The 10,089-nt window shown below is 48.2% G+C and overlaps 1 long non-coding RNA gene across 1 annotated transcript; it reads left to right on the top strand.

Annotated features, from left to right (window-relative positions):
- Window positions 1–233: 233 nt before the first annotated feature.
- Window positions 234–9,749, top strand: LOC123575822. Its single transcript, XR_006701019.1, has 3 exons — window positions 234–819; window positions 909–1,006; window positions 5,889–9,749. It is a non-coding gene; the product is annotated as an uncharacterized LOC123575822 (long non-coding RNA).
- Window positions 9,750–10,089: the final 340 nt, after the last annotated feature.

Genomic DNA, 10,089 nt, shown 5'->3' with positions numbered 1-10,089 from the left:
TAGGAGCGTGTTTCCTGTCCCTGGCAGTACACACAGAGGCTGCCAGCCACCTGGAGAGGATGTTGTGAAGGGAATGGAGAAGTCAGACTTGGTGGCCTTCCAATTCTGAGAGTCTGAGCCTCTTGTATGAACAGGAAGTGTCTATTTCTGCCAACCCTCCACCCTCATACTCCTCGTTATTTTTCCAGGAAATCCCAGGAGGCCTGAGAGTTTTATTTGCAGATCCAGCCCTCACACTGCAGCCCATTTGACTGAGGAACCAGACTTTTGGGTGATTCAAGAGGCTGGATTCTAGTACTATTTCTGCATCCTACTCTAAGTGATCTGGGGCAAGAAAATTCTGTAGTTTGTGCCTGCCCGGCCCACTCCCTTTCTCCGGTAATGCTTCCTCCATTTCCATTTGGGGACCACTCCTCCCCTACTCTCAGTCCATGTGAGGACTGAGATCGTCCTCACAATAAGACTGAGATCGTCTTATCTCCATGTTCGGCCCATGACCCACGTCTAACCATGAGGTAGGTGTTCCAGCTCCCCGACTAAAGTAATTGGTTCAAGAACAGGCATCTGATTCAAGTTGGACCAATCAGAATCTGTCTCAAGACTTTTGCTACATTTGTTGTGAAAGAGATGCTCTTTTCCTGGAGATTGCTAACCTGGTAACACCCCAAGCCTGAGCTCTGCCACGTGGGCAGAACATGCCTTAAAATGAAGTCAACACAGACGAAAGCAAAGCTCAGAAGGGGTGAGAACAAATCCTGATGACATCATTCAAATGCCTGGATCCAACAACAGTACCTGAAGTTAGACCTACAGCTAGAGGTGGTCTGTTAGTTACACTAGCCAACAAATTCAGGTGGTTTTTAAATTTGTGGTTACTGCATGCATGTATGTATGTATGTATTTCTCAGATACATTTGATTTGAATTGCTACCGCCTGTAACCAAGAGTTCCAACAAATACCCATCACAATGTACTGGAGTGGGGACAGAAGACCTCCCTATAGAAGGTAAGTCTTGAGCTGTGCTCTTCTCTGTATGAAGGTATACCTAGTAAAGTCCTTGGTAAACACTGTTAATTGTATAATAGGTCATTCTTCAATTTTTTTTTTACATTTATTTATTTTTGAGAGACAGAGCATGAGTGGGGGAGGGACAGAGAGAGGGAGACACAGAATCCAAAGCAGGCTCCAGGTTCTGAGCTGTCAGCACAGAGCCCTATATAGGGCTCAAACCCGCAAACTGCGAGATCATGACCTGAGTCAAAGTCGGACGCCCAACCAACTGAGCCACCCAGGTGTCCCAATAGATAATATGTCATTCTATACAGAGGACAAATCATTAGGGTCTTAACCAGACCCATCAATGCCTTAACTTAAGGGAAATTTAATCACCTCTTAGACTTCGTATGCATACCTCTAGTCTTTACCACTATTTCCAGGATTGCCCCCTCCCCTTTGTTTAGTGAATGAAATTATCATTCATCCACTAAATATTGAAAGTGCTTACAATGTACCAAGTGTTATAACAAATTATGTTTGGAATATAAAGTTGTGTAAGATATTAAGAACCTCACAGTAAAACCAGGAGGCAGTATCTGCTGTGAACTTTTGTATAACCAACTCAATGTGCCTGGTGTTTTACTTATTTTTTTAAAAAAATTTTAATGTTCGTTTATTTTTGAGAGAGAGAGAGAGAGAGAGAGAGCATGAGGGGAGGAGGGGCAAAGAGAAAGGGAGACACAGAATCTGAAGCAGGCTCCAGGCTCTGAGCTGTCAGCACAGAGCCTGATGCAGGGCTCGAACCTATAAGTCATGAGATCATGACTTGAGCCAAAGTCAGACACTCAATGGACTAAACCACCCAGGCACTCCTACTGATATTTTTTAAGTCCCAATCCCTTATTAGTTCCCTGTTGCTGTGGTAACAAACTACCACAAATTTAGTGGTTTAAAACACATGATACAGTTCTGGATGGCAGAAATCTGACACGGGCTTCACTGAGCTAAAATCAAGGGGTCAGAAGCGCTGTATTCATTCTAGCAGCTTTAGAAGAGACTCTGTTTCCTTGTCTTTTCCAGCTTCTAGAGACTGTCTGTATTTCTTGGCTCATGGCCTCTTCCTCTATCTTCAAAACCAACCCCTTAGCCTCTTTAAATCTCTCTCCAGTGCTCTCTCTGACTCTGAGACTCCTGCCTCCCTCCTATAAGAACCCTTACAATTATATTGAGCCCACCCAGATAATCCAGGATAATCTCCCCAGGTCAAAACCCTTAACTTAATCACGTCTGCAAAATCCCTTTTGCCATGTCAGGTACCATACTCCCAGGTTCTAGAAATTGGGGGACCGTTATTCTGCTCACCACAAATATGAAGAAGTGGGTATGATGATGATGATTACAGCCTCCATTTTACACAAAGAAAAACTAAGGCTTAGAGAGAGATAAAAGCAACCCTCCTGGTAACAAAGAAGAGTGAGAGCATCGATTCAAATTCAGGGTTTCGGATCCACTGTCATTGTTATTCACTGTTATTGTCTTTGCAAACCCAACCGATTACAGATTTTCAAGTCACCTAGACCTTTGCAAGTCGCTTAACTATCCTGTGCCTCACTTTTGTCATCTGCAAAATGGAACTAATAATTTTGGGTTTGTGAACATTTGCGGTTATACATGTGGCACCCCTAGCACGGTGTCTGGCACATAGTAGGTGCTCAATTATGTGGCCACCATTCCTAAAAGTGACATTCAAAGTATGGAGGTGGCAAGGGGCCTGGAGACCGAGTCAGTGCCCTTGAAGAGGGGAAGGAAGTCTCATCCAAGGAGGAAGTGCTCAGCTTTGGCTCAGAGGAGTTGGGTTTCCAAGCATAGCGGTGGAGCTCAGGGTGAGGTGGGGGCCTTCTGCTGGCTTCTATTTTTTTTAGTTTTTTTAAGTTTTATTTTTATGTATTTTAAGAGAGAGAGAGAGAGAGAGAGCAAGCACGGGAGGGGCAGAGAGAGAGGGAGACCCAATCCCAAGCAGGCTCTGCACGGTCAGCGCGGAGCCCTATGAGGGGCTCGAACTCAGGAACCGTGAGATCATGACCTGAGCTGAAGTCAAGGGTCAGACACTTAACCGCATGAGCCACCCAGACCCTCCTCTGCTGGATTTGGAACACAGGTGAGGGGACACCTAGCCAGGTTCTGCCATCTGGGAGAGCAGGCCTAGGGCCAGACAAGGCTGGGATGTGGGGCTTTCATTGGGGATTGGTGGTGAAATGAGCAGATAAAAAAAATCTACTGTCCTCCCTGACTACTTTCTCAGATCCTTAGCAACTGGCATGTCAACCCGTCCACTCCAAACAAAGTATCGGCCAGGCCCCGCTTTGAGAAAATGCACTTGGGGAGCAACCACGCACCCCAGTCCCCCAGAACATTGCTGCCAGGCGTGCCCTCCCCTCTGCCCCCTGCTGGGCTGATTTGCTTCAAGGGGCCACTGACAACAGAAGGACAGCAGGATTTACCACTGCCCTAACTTGTCCATTTGTCTTCTGCTTGGAGGGTCCTGACAGGGGAGTTTCCAGGGACTGCATGGAAGTGTACTGGAGTTCTTGACAGAGACACATGGCAGTGATTACACGCGGCGTTAGGCACAGTTGCCACAAGGCACAGCAGCTCCAAGTTCTCTCTTGGGCACAGTCTCAAACTGACTCAACAGCATCCTTTGCCTCCCACTCCTTTTATAAATTATGTGTGACGATGGAGAAGGAAAGTGGGGGGGGGGTAGGTACAGAAGGCCTAGGGCAGGGCTCCTCCGCCCCAGAGGCCCAGATGGGGGTTCCCTGTGCTGGCGCAATTGAATGGGGCAGCCTAGAATGATCTTCTTCATCACCAGCCTTCTGTCCCAAGACAGGAAAGCATTCATTCCTTTCTTAAACATGAGACTCAAACCAAGATGTCCCTAGGAAAGGGAGCATGGTGATGGAGTTGGACGAATGACAGCATTTCCTGAGATGTAGGGCAGAGGGCAAAAAAGAAGGAACCACAGAGATTGTCATGGCCATGAACTGCAACTCCTGAGCTAGGGCTGGAGTTCTCTCTCTCTCTGCCAGGTATTTATCTGGCATGTGCTTGCATACCTGCATTGACAGGGGGCTCACTACTTCTTAAGGCAGCTTATTCCATTCTTGGGCAGCTTTGACTCTTAGAAAAGTGCTTCAGATAGAACAGGAATCTGCCTCCAGCAGCTGCTGTGGGTTCAGACTTTCAGTCCACTTTCTCAACCACAGGGTTCCCCCAAGAGCCGCCTCTTATATGAGAATCCTCTGGGGAGCTCATTAAAATGCAGACACCTGGGCCCAAACCCAACCTGGGGACTCAGAAGGCCTGAGGCAGGGGTCTAAGAACCTGCATCGGTAAAGGTACATGATATGCACCATGAGAGTCGTGGGTCCCTGAAATGAGTTAGAAGGGCACCCATGAGCAAAGACTGTCCAAGGGGAAAGCCCGAAACCTGGAGGACAGCCTTCTCCAATTTGTCAAACTCTGCCAAAAGGTAGGGCTGCCTGGGGAGAAGCCCCGCCAGATAGGGATGAACCAACCAGGAAATCACAAATAGCAGCTAATACTTAGGAAATACCTACCCGTGCAGGTCCAGCCCAAAGGCTTTGGCATAACCCCTCCGTGTGCAGGCATTACACCGATGTCCTCTTAACAAACAAGGACACGGAGGTTGTGAGAGGTGGCTTGCCTAAGGAAATGGGAAATGGGAACTGGGAAGTGTCAGTGTGAGCTTTGACCCCACACTCCTGACCACCATCCAGCAGCTTGATGGGGACCCCAGAATCTAAGCCTCCCGAGGTCCAGGCCTCTTCCTTTATCTCAGTAAGCAGATGAAATTGTGTGATTTAAATGTGGAACCAGGGTGCACCCTTACCTCCTAGGGAGAAAGAGAGTGCTGCTTGCCCTTTTGAGGATTACCAGCCAGTCCTCAGGGAGGCACTGGGGCTTCCAGTTTGTGATTCTGGCCCTGGGGAACAGCACAGCCTCTCAGGGGGCTGTCCTGCTCACCTCGTCACTCTGGCAGGCAGCCCTATGCCAAACATTTGCAGGGCCTGGCCAAGAGTATAGCACATGTCTGAATAGTTAGAAGTTACAAATTGAGGCAACAAACTAAAAAAAAACCAAAAAACAAACAAACAAAAAAACATGTCCTGTCTTCCTATCTTGACAAATATTCTTCTATTTTGGCCCAGAAGGTCAAGTTCAAATTTAGAATTTGGCACATGGCGACATGCAGAAAGTTGCCTCGAGTCCCAGCTCCTGGCGTGGCCCCCTTCCTACCCCCTGATTCTGCCTCACACCCCGAAAGCCTCACATGCATGTGTGAACAGCACAGTTTTCACATCCCAGCTCTGTCTGTGTGCAGCAAACAGCTGTGCGTTGGCCCCTCTTGGGCCGGGCAGGGGCATTTGGGGGAGCTCCGTCCTGCCCTGTCTGGTTCAGACATGACCCCTGTCCTGCTTTCTCTGCCCTCGCAGTCATTTGCAGCAGCAGCTAATCTCGGGGACCGAAAAGGGAGAGGGCTCAGGGCACTGCCGCTCCTTGGGCCACCTGCATTAGTATTCCACTCAGCTGCCCAGGGGCCCGCAGTCCCTGCTCTCAGCCTGGCACCAGGCCTGGCAGAGGGGCCTGAGAGGCAGCCTCTCCCACAGCAAATGAAGCATGGGGCAAGGCAATGAAGTCTTGAGCTATTGCTCCGGGCTGCAAATGAGAGAGACAGGGAGGCAGGGAGAGAGGGAATCTTATACTTTAGGCAGGGAAGAAGGTCACCTAGATCATGAGATCATATCTGCTTCACACCTCACCTGAAATCTGCCTACTAAGTCTTATCCTCTTTGGATTTTTTAAATAGTATGGTGCATCTCTCCTGGGGATGATATCCGCTGCAATCCTGCATGTCAGTGACTATCAAAGTGCCATCTGGATCAGCTTCACCTGTTGTTAGACGTGCAGATTCTTAGGCCCCAATCCAACCTACTGAACCAGAAACTCTGGAGGGGGACAGGCACCGAGTGTTCAACAAGCCCTCCTGATGGTTCGGATGCTCACCAAAGTCCAAGAACCACGGATGCAGGCAATACAGTCACTGCTTGTTTCAGAGCAGACGAGCGATTCCATGAGAGCCTTGTTCATCAGTATGTATTCATTTAACAAATATTTATTGAGAGCTGAACACTGTGTTAGGCATTGGATTCAAGACAGGGTGCCTGCCCTCCAATTGCTTACAGCCAAGCTCAGGAGCCCGCAAGGAAACAGATCACAACACTAGGAGGCCACAAATGCTAATACAGGACAGGTGAGGGGCCCCGGACAGCGGAGGAGTATCAGGGAAGACTTCCCAGAGGAGGCTCTGCCTGCACAGGGACTGGAGAAGCTGGCATTGTCAGACGCAGAGCAGAACACAGTCAATTGTTCCTGGTGACAGAGACGCTGTCCCGGACCAAACTTCAGCCAGGTTCCCCTGAGCCCTTTTCTCACCTGGGCCTTGATCTTAGTGCCCATCCTGTCTTTGGTCTGCCCAGCCCAGACTTAGCAAAGAGTCCTGCCAGGTCATCCCCTCACCCAGGAGATCTGATCACCCTTGATATCTGAGCAAATTCCTCATCTCTTACCCTGGATGTCTAGCCCTTTGCCTTTAGCAAGAACCCTGTTAGGTCAGCTTAGCAAAATCCCCCTACCCTGGACACTCCCTCTTAGTAATTTTCCATCCACTGACGCCCTCACTGTGCTCGTTGTGTATATCATTGTTGTAGTGGGAGTTGAGCTCTCTCTCCCTTATTGCCAAACTCCTATTACAATGGTCCTCAATAACCTTCCTTATCAGTTTAACAAGTGTCAGAATAGATTTTTCTTTAACATTGGGTGAGGGGAGCCATTGTGCACAGACCCAGATGAAGGAGAGAACGTGGACCGGCTCCTTCAGGCCCTTAGGATAGCTCACATGTTAGGGCAGAGTGTGAGTGAGGTGGCTGAGGCTCAACCAAGGAGGTGAGCCTAGAGAAGTGAACAGCACCTGTGAGGCTCTCCAGGAGTTTGGGGTTTGTCCTGCAGGCAGCGGGATGCAGGGAGATGTTTTATGCAGAAGAGTGAAATTCTAGAGCCTTTCATTGTAGAAAGATCTCTCTGGCAGGCTGCCTCACAGGGAATGGACTGGGGACCCCAAGCTTGGAGCCCTGAGAAACCAGAGAGGAAACTGCTCTCCCCAGGGGGGGAAAGAGGGCGTGGACAGGTCTGGACTAGGGCAGGTGGCTACAGGAAAGGAGACAGCTTTGAGATCCATTTAGAGAGTGGGTCACACATCAGAATCCCCCTGGAGAGAATTTTTAAATGAACACTTCCCTGAGCCCACCTTGGAGCCCCTGAATCAGAAATTCAAGCATCTGTCTGTTTAAAAGGCTGCCCTGGTCAGTCAGCTGAAGCCAGGACTGAGAACTACTGAGTAGGAGGCAAAGAGACCCAGCCTGCTGACAGATTGATGGGGGAGGACAGGAGCGAAGGGAAGAAAAGAATGTGTGGGGGGCGTCCCCCAGGAGTCTGTGTGAGTCATCAGAGATGCCAGTCACTGCATTTTCAGAAGGTGAATCATGAGTCTGGACTGGGGCAGTCGGGGTCTGAAAGCTACATCCTCTTCTCTTTAGGTGCCACGATGCTGGGTTTTCAGGGGGCAAAACCTCACATAAATGAACCACTTGATTAAAGGGATTGAATCCAGACTCATTCATTCACCTCTCCATTCATTCAAGAAATGTTTACAGAGCACCTGTTATGCGCTGGATGCTGTGCTAGGTGCAGGGACACAGTGGTGAGCAAAATCAGAGACAGTCCCAATCTCGAGGGTGAGGCTTTATACAAGTAATGACTCTAATAAATGTAAACTCACCACTGTGCTAAGTGACATCAAAGCAAAATACTTAGAGGATGTGTAATAGCAGATGTGATGCACCCTCGGAGGATCTGGAATCCCTTTCTGAGACAGTGCATCCGACCAGAAGTACAAAGATAAGTAAGAATTAGCTAGGCTGAAAGTGGGGAGGATGCTACAGGCAGAAGGATGGCATGAACAAAGACCCTATGCAGATGGCCTTCATCTTTATGTAATTGGGTTCTTCACAGGTATGAGGGCCCAGATTCTCCAGGCTATGGGAGAAGCCTCCCCCAGGGAGCTGCCCCCGCCACCCCTTTCAGAAAGCCCACTGTGCAACTGATGCTGGCAGAATACCCCCCATTTGCCACTATGGGGAGATGGGGTGGGGGGTTGCTGAATGGAGTTCCCTGGTGGCCTCCTTAAGTTGGCAGGACACGCCCAGGTGTGTGAGCCCAGACAACCTTGCAGCGAGGTCATCTGCTGTCTCTGCTGGGGGAAGTGCTTCCTGACAGCTGCTCTGAAGCGATTCTCCTTCAATTTCCATTTTATAGCTCCTTGTTCCCTCCTCGGTGGGAGGCTGTGTCTCCAAAGAAGTCAGTCTGACATTGCAGGCTGCAATTATGCCCTTCTCCTAGCTGAGATTTGTTGGTCATCTCCCATCTTTGATGCTGTTAAGTTTCTCTGCATTTATTTCTGTTACCCAGGTATTTATCAAGCACCTGTGGGGTGCCCATTACAGAGCTAAGTGTTATGGTGGGTGAAGATGGGTAAGAAGAACATTTGGGATGGCCTTTCTGTCACCCAATTCACAACCAATTAACAAATGTTTGTAGAGTACAAGCAAGGAATTGAGGTTTATGTGTATCATTTAAAGCCTCAAAGGTACCCACATCAGAACTAAATATTGCAGTGTATCTACCTAAAATTGGAAGGCAGAAGGCAGGAGGATTAAGTGAGCTAAATCTTCATCAATCATACTAAGAAGTCAATAGATAACGTCCAGAGTTGGTAAATCAAGGAGCACAGGTAATAAGGCTTTGACAGGAACCACCAGAGTATGATGGTGGTTAAGAGTATTTAGGTGTATGGAGTCAGACCTGAGTTGCTTTCTATTTCTATTGCTTCCCAGCTATATAGGACCTTGGACAGATCACTTATTTTTTCTATGCCTTAGTTTTCCCATCTGTACAGCGGGCATAATAATGGTAGCTACCTCATGGGGTTGTGGTGAGCACTCATGAAAACAATGTACAGAGAAGTTTAGCACAGAACTCAGCACATGACAACTCTGTTTTAGCCAAAGCTGATTGCTCTCTGGGGAACAGGACATGGGGGAGAGCAGTTGTTTTTTATTATAAGTTCTCTGGATTATTCAATTTTGCAACCATATGCATACATTACATTGCTGAAAATAAAATTTTTAAATATATATCTACAAACTGGGTAATCACTATAGAAAACTGGAGTTTGACTGAACTTCTTTGGCTTGTCTAACTCTGTTTCTGCCACATTCAAACTCCTCTTTCCTGCCCCATTTTCATCCTCAGTTTCCCCACCCCTCCTCGTTCCCTTTCTTTTTGTTGGTCTTGATTGTCACCCACTCTTAACTGCTCTCTGGAGCCTTGGTGCCCGTATTGGTTTGTTAGGGTTGCCCTAACAAAATACCATGGGTTAGGTAGTTTGAACAGAGCAAATTATTTTCTCACAGCTGTGGAAGCTGGAAGTCTAAGATCAAGCTGTCGGTAGGTTTGGTTTCTTTTGGGGCCTCTCTCCTTGGCTTGCAGTTGGCTACCTTCTTGCTGTGTCCTCATGTGGCCTTTCCTGTGAGTGCATTGCCGATGTCTCTCTGTGTCCAAATTTCTTCTTCTTGTAAGGTCACCCATCAGGTTGGGCTGGGACCCACCCCAAGGTCCTCGTTTTAACTTAATTACTTCTTTAAAGACCCTGTCTCCAAATACAGTCATGTTCTGAAATTCCTTCCCACGTCCCTTTATGATAGGAAAAGATAGGCTTCAGTTGGCAGAGAGGGAAAGATCAGGACCTGAGGTCCCTGGGTGGGGCAAAACACATATTTTGGAACAATGCTGGGAGTGTCTGACCACAGCAAACCCCCTCAGGCATAAAGTTCCCCTTCAGAATGTAACAGACAGCACCTACTCCCCCTCAGATTTCCCTCAGTAATTTGACA

This window comes from Leopardus geoffroyi, chromosome A1, assembly GCF_018350155.1.
Source record: "Leopardus geoffroyi isolate Oge1 chromosome A1, O.geoffroyi_Oge1_pat1.0, whole genome shotgun sequence".
Taxonomy (NCBI): Eukaryota; Metazoa; Chordata; class Mammalia; order Carnivora; family Felidae; genus Leopardus; species Leopardus geoffroyi.
Note: the sequence above shows the minus strand (reverse complement) of the source record. Positions and strands in the feature narration are given on the sequence as shown.